At 43.7% G+C, this 20,537-nt stretch overlaps 1 long non-coding RNA gene across 1 annotated transcript; it reads right to left on the bottom strand.

The window, feature by feature from the left end:
- Window positions 1-560: 560 nt before the first annotated feature.
- LOC144498958 (uncharacterized) lies at window positions 561-15,216 on the bottom strand. Its single transcript, XR_013498778.1, has 2 exons — window positions 14,988-15,216; window positions 561-3,536 (listed from the first exon to the last, which is right to left on the bottom strand). It is a non-coding gene; the product is annotated as an uncharacterized LOC144498958 (long non-coding RNA).
- Between the last annotated feature and the right edge of the window lie 5,321 nt (window positions 15,217-20,537).

Raw genomic sequence — 20,537 nt, 5'->3', positions numbered from 1 at the left:
TCCCAGAAAAATTCACTGAAACCTATAACTGAATTGCTTCCCAAAAATTTAGTTCATTATATGACTATAGATATTACACACAATGTACATTTAAAATATGTGATATGACGGAATCAAACCTGTAGTTTTTCCCATTAGAATTCCATCTCAATGGTTCTATCTTTCACACGCCCATGATAATAGAATGAAGTGTGGTTCTAAAATTGCAACTTGTACAGGAGCAACTATGTGGCTCAGTGCAACAGTGTTTTGAATTTGTATCGAATAAAGCGGAGATAGAATAGCACATATTATGCCTCACAAGTTACTAATTTCAGCTAATTCTTGGGAGGCAATTTCCCACACGGGAAGGGAGAGTTATCCCAATAGCAGCCCTTGCACACTTCCTCGTGACCAGCTCAGTCGTAGATGGTGAATATGATGAGAAAACCATGAAAAAAAAGACTTGCACTCTTGCATAGCCCCTTATCATGTCATCATGATGTTGCAGAATGTCAACAAATTACATTTAAATATTAACAACTGTTCTTAAGGTGAACATTAATGAGGAGAAAAGAAAATCATGTGGAAAGAATCTGATGCTTTAATAAATGGTGTTCTCATGCAGGATCTGGAATGTTTAAGTGTGGTATTGTCATAATTGTAAGGGAAATTTCCAATTCAAGGTAGCAACCACAAAAGTCAGACTTTTGAAACTTCTAAGAGCCCATGAATTACCAATGAGCTAAAGTTCAAATATATAAGACTTTATATCCTCATCTAATATGTCATAGGTAAAATTATTTTGATGTCTTATTTGACTTGTATGAATGGTCCTTCTGAGGATATCACTGAATGATGTGAGGAGATTGGCTCTAGATTTTTAGAAAAGAATAGCAGAGGAGGCAGCCAATCAGCCCATCAGGTCTGCTGGCTGAGAGAGATTCAAATTTTCGGCCCTTGACAGTAGCCCCATAGATCATGGTACTTCTAAAGCATAACCATGCATTGCATTTTTTATAATGTTTTGCCTCATCCTCCCACCCTCACTCATTGGTTAAAATAATTTCCCGTCAACTCCCCTTTAATCCTCAGCCAATCCTTTTTAATCTCTGCCCGCTGGTGACTTCTCAGCTAAGACTTCTCCATATCCATTCTGTCAAGGCCCATCATTATTTTATGTACTTCAATAAACCTTCCCTCAGCCTTAGCTTATCCAATCTTGAAGCTTGGCAGAGTTGAAAAACATGCAGTAAAAGAAAAAAGCGGAACTATAAAGCTTATGGGTTCTGTACAAAACTTTGCAGGAACAAAAAAGCCACTGGTTTTAAAAAAGCTTTCTGAAGCTTTAGGGATACAGGTTCATAGCTCCTTGAAAGTGGAGTCACAGGTGGACAGAGAAGTGAAGAAGTCATTCAGCATGCTTGGTTTCATTGGTCAGAACATTGAATACAGGAGTTGGGACATCTTGTTGAAGTTGTACAAGACATTGGTAAGGCCACACTTGGAATACTGTGCATAGTTCTGGTCACCCTATTATAGAAAGAATATTATTAAACTAGAAACAGTGCAGGAAAAATTTACTAGGATGCTACCAGGACTTTATGGTTTGAGTTATAAGGAGAGGCTGGATACTTTTTTCTTTGGAGCGTAGGAGGCTCAGGGGTGATCTTATAGTGGTCTATAAAATAATGAGGGGCATAGATCAGCTAGATAGTCAATATATTTTCCCAAAGGTGGGGGAGTCTAAAACTAAAGGGCATGCGTTTAAGGTGAGAGGGGAGAGATACAACAGGGTCCAGAGGGGCAATTTTTTCACATACAGGGTGGTGAGTGCCTGGAATAAGCTGCCAAAGGCAGTAGTAGAGGCGGGAACAATTGTCTTTTAAAAAGCTTTTAGGCAGTTACATGGGTAAGATAAATATAGAGGGATATGGGCCAAACGCGGGCAATTGGGACTAGCTTAGTGGTTAAAAATAAAGGGGCGGCATGGACAAGTTGCGCTGAAGGGCCTGTTTCCAGGTTGTAAACCTCTATGACTCTATGATCTTGTAGAGAAGGGTCAGAGGCAGAGACTTGAAAAAAACCGCAGAGTTTAAAAAAAAAATGGGGCCAGTCAGAACAGCTGTGGTGAAAAGAGGAAGCACTTCAGGTTTGATGGAGGGTGAACTGATTGTATCATCAGCAATGCAGGCTTTGCTCTCCTCCTGGAGCTGTCAAACAGCCTCCTAAAACTCAATGGGCGGAAGGGGACTATAAACATATCCTAATGGCTGTATTGAAATTGACAGCTCCCATCAATCAAAGCCGTTCAGAAGTTTCAGAGCAGTTGGAGCTTATGGTAGGGGTGGAGGGGGGTGCAAGAGCATCCCAGGAGGCCGGAGGATTCTGCTTAAAACCCACTTATTACGTTCAAATGAATGCTAATTAGTTATTATCAGGTTTTTGCCCTAACCTAATCTGGCCAAGCGCAGCAGACCAGAGACTTGCAATGGGTTTGACGCCCGGTGAGAATCCCGATTTGGCCCTCCCGATTCAACGGGTCACTGGGAATCCCTCCTGAGGCTAGCAGTCCTGAAGAATGACCTCCACTGTTTCAAAATGACATTACATGATACAACTATGATGCTTTTATGGTAATTTTTCTCTACAAGATCAGAAACAGCTTGCTACACTATGTGCAAGTCCAAACAAATTATTTGGCCTCAGTATTAAAATGAATACTCTGATGCAGGCTTTGAAGTTTAGAAAATATACAAGCAAAGGTCAGCTCCCTCTAATTGACCAAAACCTTCATCTGTTGAGGCTGGCAAGAAGATTTTCGCAGTGTAAAATATTTGGAGAGTATCTATTCATTTACTAACATTTGAAAAGGTTACAAGTTGATTTTGCTTGGGAGTAATTCATTTCAACTTCTTTTAATTGCTTGAAGTAGTAGTAGTGAGTATCCACAATGTCCATCTTTGATGCAAGGAAAGGTTTGATCTCAATGTGAATATAAACGGAGGTTAAACCACATTTTGGGAACAATAACATTAACCACCATTAACACAAATCCAAATATTACTCCAAAAATGGCTCCTCCAACTTCATATTGACGCAGTAAGCAATTTATTATCTGGAAGACTCCAATAACTGTACCTAGGACAATTCCTGGCATTTGCTTCTTCCATTTTGAGATCCCTTCTGAAAGGCCTTCTGCATTGTACTGTTCATCTTTATCACCTCGCTTCATTAAATGTTTAATTACCGAAGAGCAGTCTGTCAGATTTACTGGACATGAACATAGCTTTCTGGATGCTTTTAAGATTAAACTGCAGAGTTTTTGACTCAGAAAGCTGAAGGTGAAGCTGACAGGAATTGAAGAAATTAAGAATCCAGCCCACCAACACACCCACCAGCCATACCAAAAACCCAGCCAGCGGCCACAATTCTCTCCTGCAGAGGCTCCATCTTCATCTATGGGCGCTGGGGACGTCTTCTGAGTAGGAATTTTCAAAGAAACAGTGTCAGTGTTTGTGGTCATTATTTCCTCTTGCGGCGATTTAAAGCTTCATCTGCAGAAAATCAACAAAAATAACTCAAACTTTTTTGCTAGATGCAGAGGAATCCCTACAAACATAAATTCTCTCCAGATAGAGGTGGGAGAAAGGAAGTGCTGACTCAGAGGCGAAGCTACTGAGAAATTATTTAACTTTCTATGCGCCAACACTTAGAGGTTAGATAAAAGCAAATTACTGCGGATGCTGGAATCTGAAACCAAAACAGAAAAAATGTTGGAAAATCTCAGCAGGTCTGGAAGTATTTGTAAGGAGAAAAAAGAGCTAACATTTCGAGTCCAGATGACCCTTTGTCAAAGCAGGTACTTAGAGGTTAGACACAGGCTGAATCCAACGTACCCAGTCAGCTCCTAATTTTAGTTTACATAATTATTGGAACACAATAAGCAGGACCAGGTGCTGTCCCTGCCAGTTTTCACCCCCATTGCTTCGACATACTTTTTAGAGGCCAGTTCAGAAAAAATATTAGTGAGTATCGAGAAAGGTTGGCTACCCTGCTAACCCTGAGAATTAGAAAGAAAGGAACAGGAGGCAGCCATTTAGTTCCTTAAGCCAGTACTGACATTCAATTAGAGAATGACATTAGTACTGTAGCAAAGCATCAATTTTTGTATGCAAGTCTAGTGAATGGATCTGTGATCCAACTCCATATGCCTGCTGTTGACCCATATCCCTTTATAGCTTTGGTTCACAAAATGAATCAATGAACAATCGATTCAGGATCCGTCTAGGATGGAAGCTCTAAACTTCTACTACCCTTGGCATACATAAGAGTTTCCTGTAAGATCTGGCTCTAATTTGTAAATCATGATTCCTAGTTCTGACTCTCCAACCAGCCGAAATAGTTCCTCTTTATCCTATCAGTTCCTCTTAATATTCTGCAATCTTTGACCAAACCACTCTTTAATCTACTAAATTCCAGGAATATGACCCTAATTTGTGTTACCTCTTCTAATTTAACCCTAGGTGTCCAGGCATCATTTTGGTAAATCTACACTGCACTCTCTCAGAATGGCTCACAGTGCTCCAGGTGTGGTCTAACTCAGATTTTGTACAGCTGAAGTATGACTTCAATCCCTGTATCCTCATCCTCCAGTTATAAAAGTCATCATTCCATTATCCTTTTTCATTACTTTCTGTTCCTATTGATGACATTTTAGTAATCTACTTAGCTGAACCCCAATGCCTCTCCACAGTTTCCAGCTTTTCACCGTTTAGAAAGTAGCCTCTTCTATCCTTTTTAGGTCCAAAGTGGATGACCTCACATTTGCCTATGTGGAAATCTATTTGCCACTGTTTTGCCTATTCTCTTAATCTATAAATATTTTTCTAATTTTATGCTTCAATTCACAGTTCTAGCAATCCTGCCCATCTTTGTGTCGCAGTAAGAAGTTTAACAACACCAGGTTAAAATCCAACAGGTTTATTTGGTAGCAAAAGCCACACAAGCTTTCGGAGCCCCAAGCCCCTTCTTCAGGTGAGTGGGAATTCTGTTCACAAACAGGGCATATAAAGACACAAACTCAATTTACATGAATAATGGTTGGAATGCGAATACTTACAGCTAATCAAGTCTTTAAGATACAAACAACGTGAGTGGAGAGAGCATCAAGACAGGCTAAAGAGATCATAGATGTGTATTGTCTCCAGACAGGACAGCCAGTGAGACTCAGCAGATCCAGGCAAGCTGTGGGGAATTACAAATAGTGTGACATGAACCCAATATCCCGGTTGAGGCTGTCAAAACCGCACTGCCCTCCTCAGAAGACGAACACGGGACACGGTGGACAGAGTACCCTTCGTCGTCCAGTACTTCCCCGGATCAGAGAAGCTATGGCATCTCCTCCGGAGCCTTCAACATGTCATTGATGAAGACGAACATCTCACCAAGGCCATCCCCACACCCCCACTTCTTGCCTTCAAACAACCGCACAACCTCAAACAGACCATTGTCCGCAGCAAACTACCCAGCCTTCAGGAGAACAGTAACCATGACACCACACAACCCTGCCACAGCAACCTCTGCAAGACGTGCCGGATCATCAACACAGATGCCATCATCTTACGTGAGAACACCATCCACCAGGTACACGGTACATACTCTTGCAACTCGGCCAACGTTGTCTACCTGATACGCTGTAGGAAAGGATGTCCCAAGGCATGGTACATTGGGGAAACCATGCAGACGCTGCGACAACGGATGAATGAACACCGCTCGACAATCACCAGGCAAGACTGTTCTCTTCCTGTTGGGGAGCACTTCAGCGGTCACGGGCATTCGGCCTCTGATATTCAGGTAAGCGTTCTCCAAGGCGGCCTTCACGACACACGACGGCGCAGAGTCGCTGAGCAGAAACTGATAGCCAAGTTCCGCACACATGAGGACGGCCTCAACCGGGATATTGGGTTCATGTCACACTATTTGTAATCCCCACAGCTTGCCTGGGCCTGCTGAGTCTCACTGGCTGTCCTGTCTGGAGACAATACACATCTCTTTAGTCTGTCTTGATGCTCTCTCCACTCACATTGTTTGTATCTTAAAGACTTGACTAGCTGTAAGTATTCGCATTCCAACCATTATTCATGTAAATTGAGTTTGTCTCTTTATACGCCCTGTTTGTGAACAGAATTCCCATTCACCTGAAGAAGGGGCTTGGGGCTCCGAAAGCTTGTGTGGCTTTTGCTACCAAATAAACCTGTTGGACTTTAACCTGGTGTTTTTAAACTTCTTACTGTGTTTACCCCAGTCCAACACCAGCATCTCCACATCATCTTTGTGTCATCAGCAATAATGTAATGAAGTGGAAAGAATTGGATAAGTTCTTTCAGAGACCTGGCACAGTCATAACGGGTCAAATGGTTTATTTCTGTGCTGTATGATAAGCATACTACTATAAATGAAATCAATCCGACAAATAGATCAACCTTCCAGTAACTGAAAAAATGAAAGCATTCTACTGCCGTGAAAACAAACTATTTCCTCACACTCCCAAGAGAACACTTTTGTTACAGCAATTATCAAATCCACTTTCTAAAGTAAAGAAACCTGTCTTAAACTATAGGATAAAAGTAGCATTTTGTCAAACGTTTACTTGGGCTCTCTAGGTGCCACCTTATATCTTCAATTTGTCTCCCCTTCTCTTGAAGGCAATTACTCTTTCCGGCATATGATTCCATAGATACTGACAATATTAGTACTGTGGCAAAGCATCAATTTTTGTGTGCAAGTCTAGTGAATGGTAAGCAGGCCATCTCACCCAGAGTCCACACAACTTTCAATCAATGAGTTGGGACAGGAGTAGGATGGGTTTTCCCTTCTCCAGACCAGTGGCAGCTCCCTATTCAAGTACTGTTCAAGTTTAATTTGGCACTGACTAGGAATCAAGGCTGTCTTTCTGGTCTGTACGATTCAATATCAAGTAGTGGTTTAGCATTGGGACACATGTGGCCATTAAGGGCAACTGAAATTGTTACATTCTGCTTTTATCAGGCGAGATTCAATAACTTTTACTCGTGCATCTGGGATCGAATTCCATCGCAGTGTCTCAATTTCTGTGAAAATGAAAATTGTAAAGCATTGAGAGGCTTGGTCATGAGGGAGAACTCACCTGATCCATTATTATTGTTATTATACACAGCAAAGTTGAAATACAAACGCAAAATAAATCAAGATTGTTTGGGACCCAAAGCACATGTCCCATTCCTCAGCACAAAAGACTTTTTAATCTCATCAAGGTTTCTTGAGTGCAAAAATGTTTTCATGCACACTGTTGTGACTGATTGATGTAAACTGATTTTTAAAGTCTTCCCACCAAATCACCCCACCCAAATTGTTCGTGACATATTGCTTCACTCATAAGGAGATCGGATCAACCACAAAGAACACTAATGTAAATAAATCCATTGTTATTGTTCTTTTATGTTGGGGTGTGGAGCTGCTAACTCTCACAACAGGAAGTAGAATTTTCCTTTAGTATTTGCTATGTTTCTTAATTCAGTTAGTTCAGATTATGTTGAATTCTTTGCACTTCCAACTACAACTGTAGAGCCAAGAGAGCAGTTACAACTTGTACCGACCAATGCTACACTTGCAAGGATTCATTTAGCAAGCCCAGATCCCTGGAAAGCCTCACCTGCCAGAGCAAGTCAGAAATTTAGAAAAATATTGCATTCACTGATCCAGCATGTCAATATGTCTGATAAGTGCTGTCAGGATTCGGAGCAAAGCAAAAATCTAGATTTAGATCCTCAACTTACCTTGGAACAAATTAAGCCTCCCTGAAAGAACTTTGCATTACTTCTCTCCAGAGTCAGGTAGGGATCAACTCCTGATTCTAAACTTATGAATCACTCCTGAACAATAGCCAACTTAAAAAACACATTTGAATTTGTGAAATCTTTCTTGGAAAGACCAAAACCTCAAGGAGATCTTACTTTGTCAAATTCTTTGCATTATTATTGGTTTGCTAATATTCATAAGCTTACCAAGTATAAAAACAAATTACTGCAGATACTGAAATCTGAAACAAAAACAGAAAATGCTGGAAAATCTCAGCAGGCCTGACGGCATCTGTGGAAAGAGAATAGAGCTAACTTTTCAAGTCTGAGTGACCCTTCATCAGAGCTGAATTCATCGTTAAGTGTTAATCTCATTTTAAAGGGCTCTGTTTCACGCATTCATAAATCATTCAAAAACTCTGGTACATCTTTAGCTAAAGGCATCTTGGCAGCAGAACTTGAATACTGAATTCAGCTCTGATGAAGGGCCATCCAGCATTTGTTTCACAAGCTTACTTATTGGGTTCACACATTCTTAGGCAATGGCAGCCCTGTTTGGACAACTATGGAACATTACTCTTGCCTCCCTGTCTCTCCTGTTTATTATGTTATGATGTGGAGAGGCCGGCGTTGGACTGGGGTAAGCACAGTAGGAAGTCTCACAAAACCAGGTTAAAGTCCAACAGGTTTATTTGGTAGCAAATACCATAAGCTTTCGGAGCACTGCTCCTTCGTCAGATGGAGTGGATATCTGCTCTCAAACAGTGCACAGACACAGAAATCAAGTTACAGAATACTAATTAGAATGCGAATCTCTAAAGCCAGCCAGGTCTTAAAGGTACAGACAATGTGGGTGGAGGGAGCATTCAACACAGGTTAAAGAGATGTGTATTGTCTCCAGACAGAACAGCTAGTGAGATTCTACAAGCCCAGGAGGCAAGCTGTGGGGGTTACTGATGTGACATAAATCCAACATCCCGGTTTAGGCCGTCCTCATGTGTGCGGAACTTGGCTATCAGTTTCTGCTCAGCGACTCTGCGCTGTTGTGTCGTGAAGGCATCTCGGACGAAGGAGCAGTGCTCCGAATACTTATGGTATTTGCTACCAAATAAACCTGTTGGACTTTAACCTGGTGTTGTGAGACTTCTTACTGTATTATTATGTTCACAGCCAATAGCTTGCATGAATCACTATACTCAAAATAACACTGTATTGAGCTCTCTTAAAATATGGTCCCAATTCAAAAAACACTTTGGATTTAAGTCTGTTCTTCCATTTTTTCCAATCCATTTTTTCCACCTTCTCTAATTGATCCACCCTTCCACCTTTGGTCTAAATTTTGGTCCGAAACTTTTTAAAAACCTTTTCTCTGAGGGTATGTTTGCTTCCTTTGATTAACTAGTAAGGCAGCGTGGTGTTCCCAAATCCCATTTTATTAGATAGTTCGCAGTTTTGCTAGTAAACATTTTGCCTCTTTTCCAATTCTAACTCCTACAGTCCCATTGATCTTTGTTTAAGTTAACCCCATTTTAAAGGGCTCTGTTTCACGCATTTATAACATTATTCAAAAACTCTTTGGTTTGTCTTTAGCTAACATTAAGGCATCTTGGGAGCAGTATTTGAATACTGAGTTTTCTGACGGTCTACACCAGTTGATTCTTTTCACAGTGCATTCTTCATCCCTATGTGTTGCATACGGTCCGCTTCAATTTAATGTTTATTGGCTCTATCTTTCTCAAACTGTTAGGTTGTACTCTGGCTGTGGACCCTGCCTGTGCAAGATGTCATTTGGCTCCTGCAAAACTGTTTCCTATGTTTTGGTCATGTCCACGGCTGGGTCATCACCAGTCAGATACCTTTGCCTTTGCCTTATTGCTTGTGTGTCAGCTTACTATGTTCAATTGGAAGTCTGCAGCTCCACTCTCCCACTTGGGTCAAGGAGATGATGATGTTTCTTAAACTTGAACAGATTAAATATACCTTACACGGATCAATTAAAAAATTTGATTCAATCTGGCAACATTTTATTAATTATTTTGAAAGCCTTTCTTTTTCCTCTGAGTTGAAAAATTCTGACTTTCTCTTCTATTTTTTCTTTTGTCTTTCTTTTCACTCCATTTTCTCCTAACTTATCCTTTGCTTGTATTTCGTAATGTACCTTTCTGTAAACGTCAATAAGTTTTAAAAACAAATTGTCCAAGCTAGGTCAAAGAGGGGGAAAAGGAGGAAGAAGAAGAGAAGCATAATGTGGCAATTACAGACGACTCAATAACTGAATCGATGGATAGCATCTTTTGTAAGCATGATTGAAAATCCAAATGGCTTCATGTATCACCCTTGTGCCAGTGTGAGATATATCTCGATATGGCTCAAGAGGATATTGGAGAGGCAACGCAAGGAACCAGTTGTTGTGATCCATGTTGAAATCAATAACAAATGAAAGAGTAGGAGATTGGTTCTGTTTTGAGAGTACCAGGACTAAGAGTGAAATTAAAGAACAGGGCCTCAGGATCATTACCCAAACCACATGCAAATTGGTAGAGGAATAAACAAGTTAGGAAGACAAACATGTAGCTGCAGGAGTAGTGTGAAAAAGAGAAGCCTTCCTGGAGCATTGGTACCAGTACAAGAACAAGAAGAAACATAGCATTAGCACAGGTTCCACCTGGAATAGGCTAGAGCAAGGGTCCTAGTGGAAAGGGTAAATAGGGCAGACAGAAGGATTTTAAAATTGTTAATTGGAAATTGCTAAGTGGAAAAATCAGTATAATTAATTGGTCAAAAACAAAAAGGGAGGAAGACAGTAGAGCAACAGTTGTAAACTGTGCTTTAGACACAACAGCTGGGAAAACTAAATAATATAAAGTAATTAACGTGTGAGAAAAAAGTCACATACATGAATGAAATATTAGAGCAGAACATGTTTGAATGTTTAGCCCATATAAGCATTCTTTACACAAACATACAGGGGGTGATCTTATTTTTAAAAATTTGAAGTTGAGAACAAGCGTGAAAACGTGAGAGTTCCAGATCTGTGGTTTTGGTGAGTCCAAATGTCGAATCTTATGCACTTAGTGCATGAAATAATCTTTAAATCAATTTCTCGCCTGTCGGGGAAGGGGTGGGGCTTCAATCACCAGAAAGCTGGCTAGTAGCAGCTGAGGGTGCCATTGCACATGTGCAGATCTCTGCTCTGACAGTGGTAGGGACCTGTCATACAGCCTCTGCTACATATAGCCGGCCTCTGTGGCCTAAACCCACCCCAACCCTCTCACACTATGCAGTACCCTGCGGCTGTTCGCTACTATCCCCCACCCCATCCTGGACCAATCACCATCCTCCCCCCAACACCGATCGCTATGCGGAGCGGCAGCAGCAGCAGACCCCCTTGTTCCCACCCCACTAATCGTTGTTGCAGAGTGGTAGCGTTTCCTCACCAATTGGCCTGCCCCGGTCTGGCCCTGCCCTTTTGGCACTGCCCAGTAGGCAGAGCCAGGGTGCTTGCCAGGGAGTGCCGGGGTGCCAGTGCAGCACTGCCCAAGGGGCAGCCCCCTTGCCCGAACTCCCGAGAGGGAGCCCTCAATGGGAGTGTAACGGTGAGGTCATCACATCTGGTCGTCGTTGATGGGGGACCATATGTGATCCTCACTGGAGAGAATCTTCTCCGGTGAGGCCACACAGCCAAGTAAACCCAGTCGATACCGTCCCGGGCTCACTAATTCCATGATAATAAATTTAAATAATTTACTCAGTCTTGTGCCAGAAATGGGTACAATGCTGATTGCTCTGGGTATCTGGAGCCAGTAAGATCGCGAGAGGCTAGAAATTGGGCGCAAACCTGATTTCTCAGCTCGCCCTGCCCATCAAAGAACAAAGAAAATTACAGCACAGGAACAGGCCCTTCAAGCCTGCACCGACCATGCTGCCTGACTGAACTAAAACCCCCTATTCTTCCGGGGACTATATCCTTCTATTCCCACCCTAATCATGTATTTGTCCAAACGCCCCTTAAAAGTCACTATCGTATCCGCTTCCACTACCTCCCCTGGCAGTGAGTTCCAGGCACCCATCACCCTCTGTGTAAAAAAAAACTACCATCGGCCAGCGGGACGCAATGGTAAGATCACCCCCCCACAGAGTACAAGGAACAAATTGAATGAACCACAGGTGCCAATTCAACTTAGATGGTAAGATATCTTACTGATATATTGGTTGGGATTTTCTAGTCCCACCCGTGGCGGGAATCGTCATGGGTGGAACAGAAAATCTGATGGATCAGCCAAAGGTCTCTCGACTTTGAGTGGGAAATCCTGGTTGTAACTACAAAATAATCAAGAATGAGATATATACTGAGTTATAAAATTTACAGGAAAGATAAGAAGTGGTAGAAGGGGAGGAGTAGCTATAGCCATTAGGATGCAATCACTGATGAGATGTATGCAGGCAGAGGAGACTTAATGGGTAGAATTCAGAAATACAAAAGGATTTTAAGACTGAAGTGGGAATTGTGCATAGGCCCTGGTAGCTGCTATCATCTGATAGATTGTCTATTCTCTGCACTTAAACATTCATGTAGCAAAAGCAGAGTGATTTTAATTGGGGGGGGGGGTTTAACTTTTACAGAGATTGCGATACCAGATCAGAACATGTCAAAAATATAGTGATTTTCATGGGTGTTCAGGGTAATTTTCTGAAAAAGACTTAGAATCAGCAAGGCCATATAGATTTCATAACTAGTAATAAACCAGATTTGATTAACAGCCTAGAAATGTATGAACATTTATCTAATAATGATCGTAACCTAACTGAATTCAATGTGGTGTTTAAAAGGGAAAAACGTGAAATAGCTCAGATTCTAGATTTAGGTAAGGCTGACTTCAATGCAATGAGCCGGGGCAATCCACATAAACTGGGCAAATCTGTGTTCTCACCTGTCCCCTGTATTGTTATAGCAAGGTTTTCATACTCTTACACGCCACCCCTTTGCAATAACTACTCGCCATACCTAGACACTAACTTTTTATGATTCAAATCTTTTTAAAAAGTCAAACATCCTGGAATATTTAATTGCTAACCTTGGTAACTCAGCAATAACAGCCTGTATTGACTATCAAATCAAACCCTTTATTCTCTATCCATATTAATTCATTTATTTTGCAGCAAATGCTTCACTCATTAAAATACAATGCTTTTAACTTTTGTCTTCTGTCTCTAATTTCCTATAAACTCTCTGTCCCTTCTTAACCCATTCTGCTTATATTTATCCAAATCACTGCTCTGTTCAGCAATCTGGCATTTTTAAAATTCATTTGTGGGATATTTGCTGTCACTGGGTGGCCAGCATTTAATGCCCATCCCTAGTTGCCCTTGGAGGGCAGTTGAGAGTCAACCACATTGCTGTGGCTCTGGAGTCACATGTAGGCCAGACCGGGTAAGGACGGCAGATTTCCTTCCCTAAAGGACATTAATGAACCAGATGGGCTTTTCCGACAATTGACAATGGTTTCATGATCATCAGTAGATTCTTCATTCCAAAAATGTTTTTTTTTAAATTTCAAGTTCCACCATCTGCCATGGTGGGATTTGAATCCGGGCCCCCAGACTATTAGCTGAGTATCTGGATTAATAGTTTAGCGATAATACCACTAGGCCATTTCTTACGGCTTTTGAATTTTCCCTTTCCTGGATCCTCCCAACACCCACCTTCACTTCACCTGACTGTGAAAATACCACCCTAATTATTTGATTCACTGAGATATCAACAACCAGCAGGCTCCAATTGACCATAAACTGAACTGGACCAGCCATGTAGATACCATGGCAACAAGAGGTTAGAGGCTAGGAATTCTATTGAGTGTAACTCACCTCCTAATTCTCCAAAGACTGTACACTATCTGCAAGGCACAAATCAGGTGTGCGATGGAATACTCCCCACTTGATTGGTTCAGTACAGCTCCTGATGGCACGATCTTACCGGCCGTGCACACCACGCTCCCGCTGCAGCACGGTCGAAGAATTTGATGCCCAGCTAAATCTCCGTTCACTGAAAATCCCACCGGTCTGAATGGCCATAACATTCAATAAGAAGTCTCACAACACCAGGTTAAAGTCCAACAGGTTTATTTGGTAGCAAATACCATAAGCTTTCGGAGCAATGCTCCTTCGTCAGATGGAGTGGAGACCACTCCATCTGACGAAGGAGCATTGCTCCGAAAGCTTATGGTATTTGCTACCAAATAAACCTGTTGGACTTTAACCTGGTGTTGTGAGACTTCTTACTGTGCTTACCCCAGTCCAACGCCGGCATCTCCACATCATAACATTCAAGCCAGAGTGTTTCAAGAAGCTCGACAATATCCCGGACAAAGCAGCTTACTTGACCGGCTGCCACTTTCCAACATTCACCACCTCCACAGTGGCAGCAGTGTGTACCAATCTACAAGGTGCACTGCAGCAACTCGCCAAGGCTCCTTTTAGGCACCACCTTCGAAAGCAGTGACCTCCATCACCTCTGACAAGGGCAACAGACGTCTGGGAACACCATTCTTTTGCTACCAAATAAACCTGTTGGACTTTAACCTGGTGTTGTTAGACTTCTGACTGTGTTAACACCATTACCCGCAGGTTCCCGTCCAAATCGCGCGCGCACCTCCTGACCTACAACTCGCCATAGCTTCAGTGTTGTTGGGTCAACATTTCTTTCTCATTAGAAGATGCTCAACCCCTCGCTTCCGAGCTGCAACTCTCTGACATGCAATGCTGACAGAAGCGAAAACAACGACTCAATAAAAAAAACAACTGACCATTGGCTGAGGGGGGGGAGGAAACAAGGCTGGGGGCGGGCAGCCACCGCTGTCATTTTTTGCTGATCAACATCAGGTGTCCCAACATCCGGGGATCTCAGCCCCGGCTGTCTACAACGGCCAACATCCGGGGATCTCAGCCCCGGCTGCCCACAACCGCCAACATCCGGGACTCCAGCTCGCCCCCCCCACTCCCCGACACCTCCTCCCCGATGGTGAATTGACTGACAGCGGACATCGGTACTGAGAAGAAAAACAAAAACGTACATCGCGGGCAGGGGAAGGGTCGGCACAGGGGGAAGCTACCGATCGCCACGGCTGCTTCCAAACGCCATTGTTCAGCCGCTTCGCACCCTGATCCACTCACCGCCGGCTCCCGGCTGCAGCTTCTTGGTTCCCCGGCCGAGCCTCCCGCACGCGCGTCAAGGTCGGTGCAGGAAATTGCGCAGGCGCAGAAGGCTCCCGAGGGAGGTTGGCCAACTGTCAGGGGAGACCACAGTGGCAATGACAGAATTATCACACAGACGGGAAATGATAGAGCTAAAATAAGGGGCAATATTTTTAAAAATTCATCCACAGCATGTGGGCATCGCAGACTAGGCCAGCGTTTATTGCCCATCCCTAACTGCTCACCATTTCAAAGGGCATTTGAGAGCCAACCACGTTGCTGTGAGTCTGGAGTCACTTGTAGGCCAGACCGGGTAAGGACGGCAGATTTCATTCCCTCAGGGACATGAGTGAACCAGATGGGTTTTTACGACAATTGACAATGGTTTTGTGGTCATCAGTCGACTTTTAATTGCAAATTTTTATTGAATTCAAATTTCACCATCTGTTGTAGTGGGATTCAAATCTGGGTCCGCAGAGCATTACTCTGCGTCTCTGGATTACCCATCCAGTGAAAATACCACTAGGCCACTGCCTTCCCATCCACCCCCAATTAACCTTGAGAAGGTGGTAATGAGCTGCTTTTAGGCAAGAGTTTTCAGTCCCGCCCACCCCGATACTGGAAATTCCCACCCGAGGTCAACAGACCTTTCAGCGGTCCATCAAATTTTCCATTCTGTCTGCGACAATTACTGCGGTGGGCAGGACTGTTAAATTTGCCGGCTTGTGTTGTAGGTACATCCACAATACTATTAGAGAGGGGATTCCCAGGGTTTTGACCCAGTCACAGTGAAGGAAGATATTTCCAAATCACCATGGTGAGTGACTCAGAGGGGAGCTTCCAGGTGGTCAGCTAAGTAATCATGGACATGAGTAATACAACTGAATAATCATATATAATTTAAAAAAAATGTTGCAAATGCTCATCAGGTCAGGCATCATCTATGGAGATAAAAACAGTCATTGGGAGGGAATAACAGACAATGTTTCAGGTCTGAGAATTTAAGGAAAATACTGCGGATGTTGAAAATTTGAAATAAAAACAAAGTGTTGGAAAACCCAGTGGGTCTAGCAACATCTGTGGAGAGAAACAGTTAATGTTTCAAGACCATATGATTTCTTCAGAGCTAAGGAGTCTGTTTCCTTTCTTCAGTATTAAAGTTCACAGAATCCCTCTAATGCAGAAGGAGGCCATCAGCCCCATTGAGCCTGCACCGACAACAATCCCACCCAGGCCCTATCCCTGTAACCCCATGTATTTACCCTGCTAATCTCCCTGACATTTAGCATGGCCAATCAACCTAACCCGCACATCTTTGGAGTGTGGGAGGAAACTGGAGCACCTGGAAGAAACCCACGTAGACACGGGGAGAACATGCAAACTCCACACAGTCACCCGAGGCTGGAATTGAACCCAGGTCCCTGGTGTGGTGAGGCAGCAGTGCTAATCACTGTGCCATCATGCTGCCCATAGTTTAGAGTTAAATAATTTTGCATAGCAGCAATAATATAGAGTAAATCATAGACAGTGGGAATAATGGAAATAAATAATCATAGACAGGGCAGTAACAGAGAAACATAGATGGGAGCAACAGTACAATCAAATAATATAAACAGTGGTGATAATAGAACTAACTAATTATAGACAGGGCGGTAATAGAGCAAAACAAAATGTATGCAATAATTGGGCTAAATCATGTCAACAGGGCAGCAATGCAACTAATTCATATAGTCAGGGGCAATAATAGAACACAAATATACTTTTGCACTAATAAATATGGTTGCTTTGATTCTTCCATATATTTTAGCATGTGAATGATAGAATGACTGACATGGGTGGTATTAATTGTCCATCTCTAGTTACAACCAGAAGGCTTGATAATCCATTTCAGAGGGTTGTTAAGAGTCAACCAGATTGGTGTCGGAGTGGAGTTGCATGGACTAGACTTGGTAAGGGGTGGCAGGTCTCCTTTTCTGAAGAACTTATAAGATCCTGAGGGGTATTGACAGGATTGATGTGAAGAGGATGTTTCCCCTTGTGGGAAAATCTAGAACTAGGGGTGGGGTCACTTTTTTAAAAAAAAGGTCATCCATTTAAGACAGCGGTGGGAAGAATTTTTTTCTCTCGGAGGATAGTGAGTCTTTAAAACTCCCTTTCTCAAAGGGCAGTGGTACATAGATTCTTGATAAACAAGGAAAGAAAGGCTACCGGGGGTAGGTGAGAGCTTACAGTCAGATCAACCATGATCCTATTGATGGCGGAGCAGACTTGAAGGGCAGAGTGGCCTGTTCATGCTGTATATTCATATGTAAGTGTGTTACAAGTGACTGGAATAAGACAGCTGTAAATAACAGGTAAGATAAAAATAAAATACAATGTTAGTGAACCCATTCACGAGACCGCGGTACTGGTGGAATTATGGAATAGTATTGGTGTTTTTCTGCCTCTTCCCATGGACATTAGAAATCATAGAAACCTTACAGTGCAGAAGGAGGCCATTCGGCCCATCGAGTCTGCACCGACCACAATCCCACCCAGGCCCTACCCCCACATATTTACCCGCTAATCCCTCTAACCTACGCATTTTAGGATTCTAAGGGGCAATTTTTAACCTGGCCAATCAACCTAACCCGCACATCTTTGGACTGTGGGAGGAAACCAGAGCACCCGGAGGAAACCCACGCAGACACGAGGAGAATGTGCAAACTCCACACAGACAGTGACCCGAGCCGGGAATCGAACCCGGGACCCTGGAGCTGTGCAGCAGCAGTGCTAACCACTGCGCTACCGTGCCGCCCTCAAAGGGCAGTCAAATCCCTCAAACCCTCAAATCCCACGACATTATCAGAAGATCAGGGAATGCTTCTACTATCCCAATCGACATTTCTCCCTCAATCAATACCACAAATTCAGATTAATTGGGCATTCTGTTGGAGCTATATGCAAAGTAGTTGTCATGTTTACTGACAAAACAAAGGTACCTTCAAATTTTGTGAATTGTTGTGAAATGTTTGGCACTGGCAGTGTCCACCAGGCAATGCCAAGGAGGCAGAGACTGAGGGGGCAGAGCCAACCGGGAAAGGGCAAGGCCTGAAGGGACGGTCGGTTGGTGGGGGGTGGGGGGGGGGGGGGGGGCGGGGATGGTGGTGGTGGAGACACTGCACACTCTGCAAACGCAATCAGGAGGCAACACGTTGCAAGCTCTGCAAACACCATCGGTGGGGGGAACACCATCGGTCGGGGGCAAACGTGATTGACCGGTCCATTTGGGGTAGGGGGAGGTAGGTGGGCGATCGGCCGGTCTGTGTGGGGGTGGGGGGGGGGAAATGGCCCGAAGCCCCGCGAAAGCGGGGGAGGGAAGTTCAGCCGCGAAGGCCAGCGGTAGCTGGGGGAGACAGAGATGGACAGAACTTTGTGTTCATGGAAAAGATAAGGCTGACGTATTCACAACAATCTTTAGCCAGACGTGCTGAGTGGATGCTCCATTTCGGCCTCCTCCAGCATCTCAGATGCCAGTCTCCAGTCAATTCGACTCACTCCACATGATATCAAGAAACAGTTGGAGGCACTGGATACTGCAAAGGCAATGGGCATTGATAACAATTCCAGCAATAGTACTGAAGACTTGTGCTTCAGAAATTACTGCTCCCCTAGCCAAGCTCTTTCAGTACAGTTACAACACAGGCACCTACCCAACAATGTGGAAAATTGCCCAGGTATGTCCTGTATCCAAAAAGCAGGACAAATCCAACCCAGCCAACTACCGCCCAATCAGTCTCCTCTCGATCATCAGTAAAGTGATGGAAGGGGTCATCAACAGTGCTATCAAGCAGCACCTGCTCAGCAATAACCTGTTTAGTGACGCCCAGTTTGGGTTTTGCCAGGGTCACTCAGCTCCTGACTTCATTACAGCCTTGGTTCAAACATGGACAAAAGAGCTGAATTCCAGAGATGAAGTGAGCGCGACAGCCCTTGACATCAAGGCTGCATTCGATGGAGTGTGGCATCAAGTAACCCTAGCGAAACTGGAATCAATGGGTATCAGGGGACAAACTCTCCGCTGGTTGGAGTCATACCTGGTACATAGGAAGATAGTTGTGATTGTGGAGGGTCAGTCATCCCAGCTTCATGACATCTCTGCAGGAGTCCCTCAGGGTAGTGTCCTAGGCCCAACAATCTTCAGCTGCTTCATCAATTACTTTCCCTCCGTCATAAGGTGAGAAGTGGGGATGTTCGCCGATGATTGCACAATGTTCAGCACCGTTCGCGACTCCTCAGATACTGAAGCAGCCCATGTTCAAATGCAACAAGATCTGGACTATCCAGGCTTGGGCTGACAAATGGCAAATAACATTCACACCATCCAAATGCCAGGCAATGACCATTACCAATAAGAGACACTCTAACCACCGCCCCTTAACATTCAGTGGTGTTGCCATCACTGAATCCCCCATTGTCAACATCCTTAGGGCTACCATTAACCAGAAACTCAACTGGACTCACCACATAAACACAGTGGCTGCAAGAGCAGGTCGGAGGCTAGGAATACTGCGGCGAGTAACTCACCTCCTGACTCCCCAGAGCCAATCCACCATTTACAAGGCACAAGTCAGGAGTGTGATGGAATACTCCCCACTTGCCTGGATGGGTGCAGCTCCAACAACACTTCAGAAGCTTGACACCATCCAGGACAAAACAGCCCACTTGATTGGCACCACATATACAAACGTTCAATCACTCCACCACCAACGCTCAGTAGCAGCAATGTGTACTATCTACAAGATGCACTGCAGCAATTCACTAACAATCCTTGGACAGCACCTTCCAAACCCACGACTACTTCCATCTAGAAGGACAAGGGCAGTAGATAAATGGGAACACCACCACCTACAAGTTCCCTTCCAAGCCACTCACCATCCTGACTTGGAAATATATCGCCGTTCCTTCACAGTCTCTGTTTCAAATCCCTGGAATTCCCTCCCTAATGGCATTGTGGGTCAACCCACAGAACATGGACTGCAGCGATTCAAGAAGGCAGCTCACCACCATCTTCTCAAGGGCAGCTAGGGATGGGCAATAAATGCTGGCCAGCCAGCGACACCCATGACCCACGAATGAATTAAAAAAACAGAGATCTGAGCATGTGAAATTGCTCCCTCTGCTGCAAGGTGCCAGCTTTTGTTGCTCTTAGGGCCCAGCCCCCCCTCCCCCCCCCTCACTGCTGGCTGAAAACAGATCTTGCATTTTTTTTCACAGAATGAGGTAAGATTCGATTTTTAACTCGCCCAAAAAAGTGCGGATTTTCTCCTATTTTAACACTCATTCGGTGCTTAGAATTTTTTTTGGTAGATGGCAACATTCAGCAAAGCTTGATGTTTTGGGTAATTTTCTACAGCCATATAACCCTCTGAGATACCTTTGTTCCTCCAGGTCTCTTGATAACTCCTAATTTTATTCACTCCACCATTAGCGCCTGTGTCTTCAGCTCCCTGGGTCTTAACCTCGGGAATTCTCCACCCAAACCTCTCT

The sequence above is a fragment of the Mustelus asterias genome, chromosome 9 (genome assembly GCF_964213995.1).
Source record: "Mustelus asterias chromosome 9, sMusAst1.hap1.1, whole genome shotgun sequence".
Classification (NCBI taxonomy): domain Eukaryota; kingdom Metazoa; phylum Chordata; class Chondrichthyes; order Carcharhiniformes; family Triakidae; genus Mustelus; species Mustelus asterias.
Note: the sequence above shows the minus strand (reverse complement) of the source record. Positions and strands in the feature narration are given on the sequence as shown.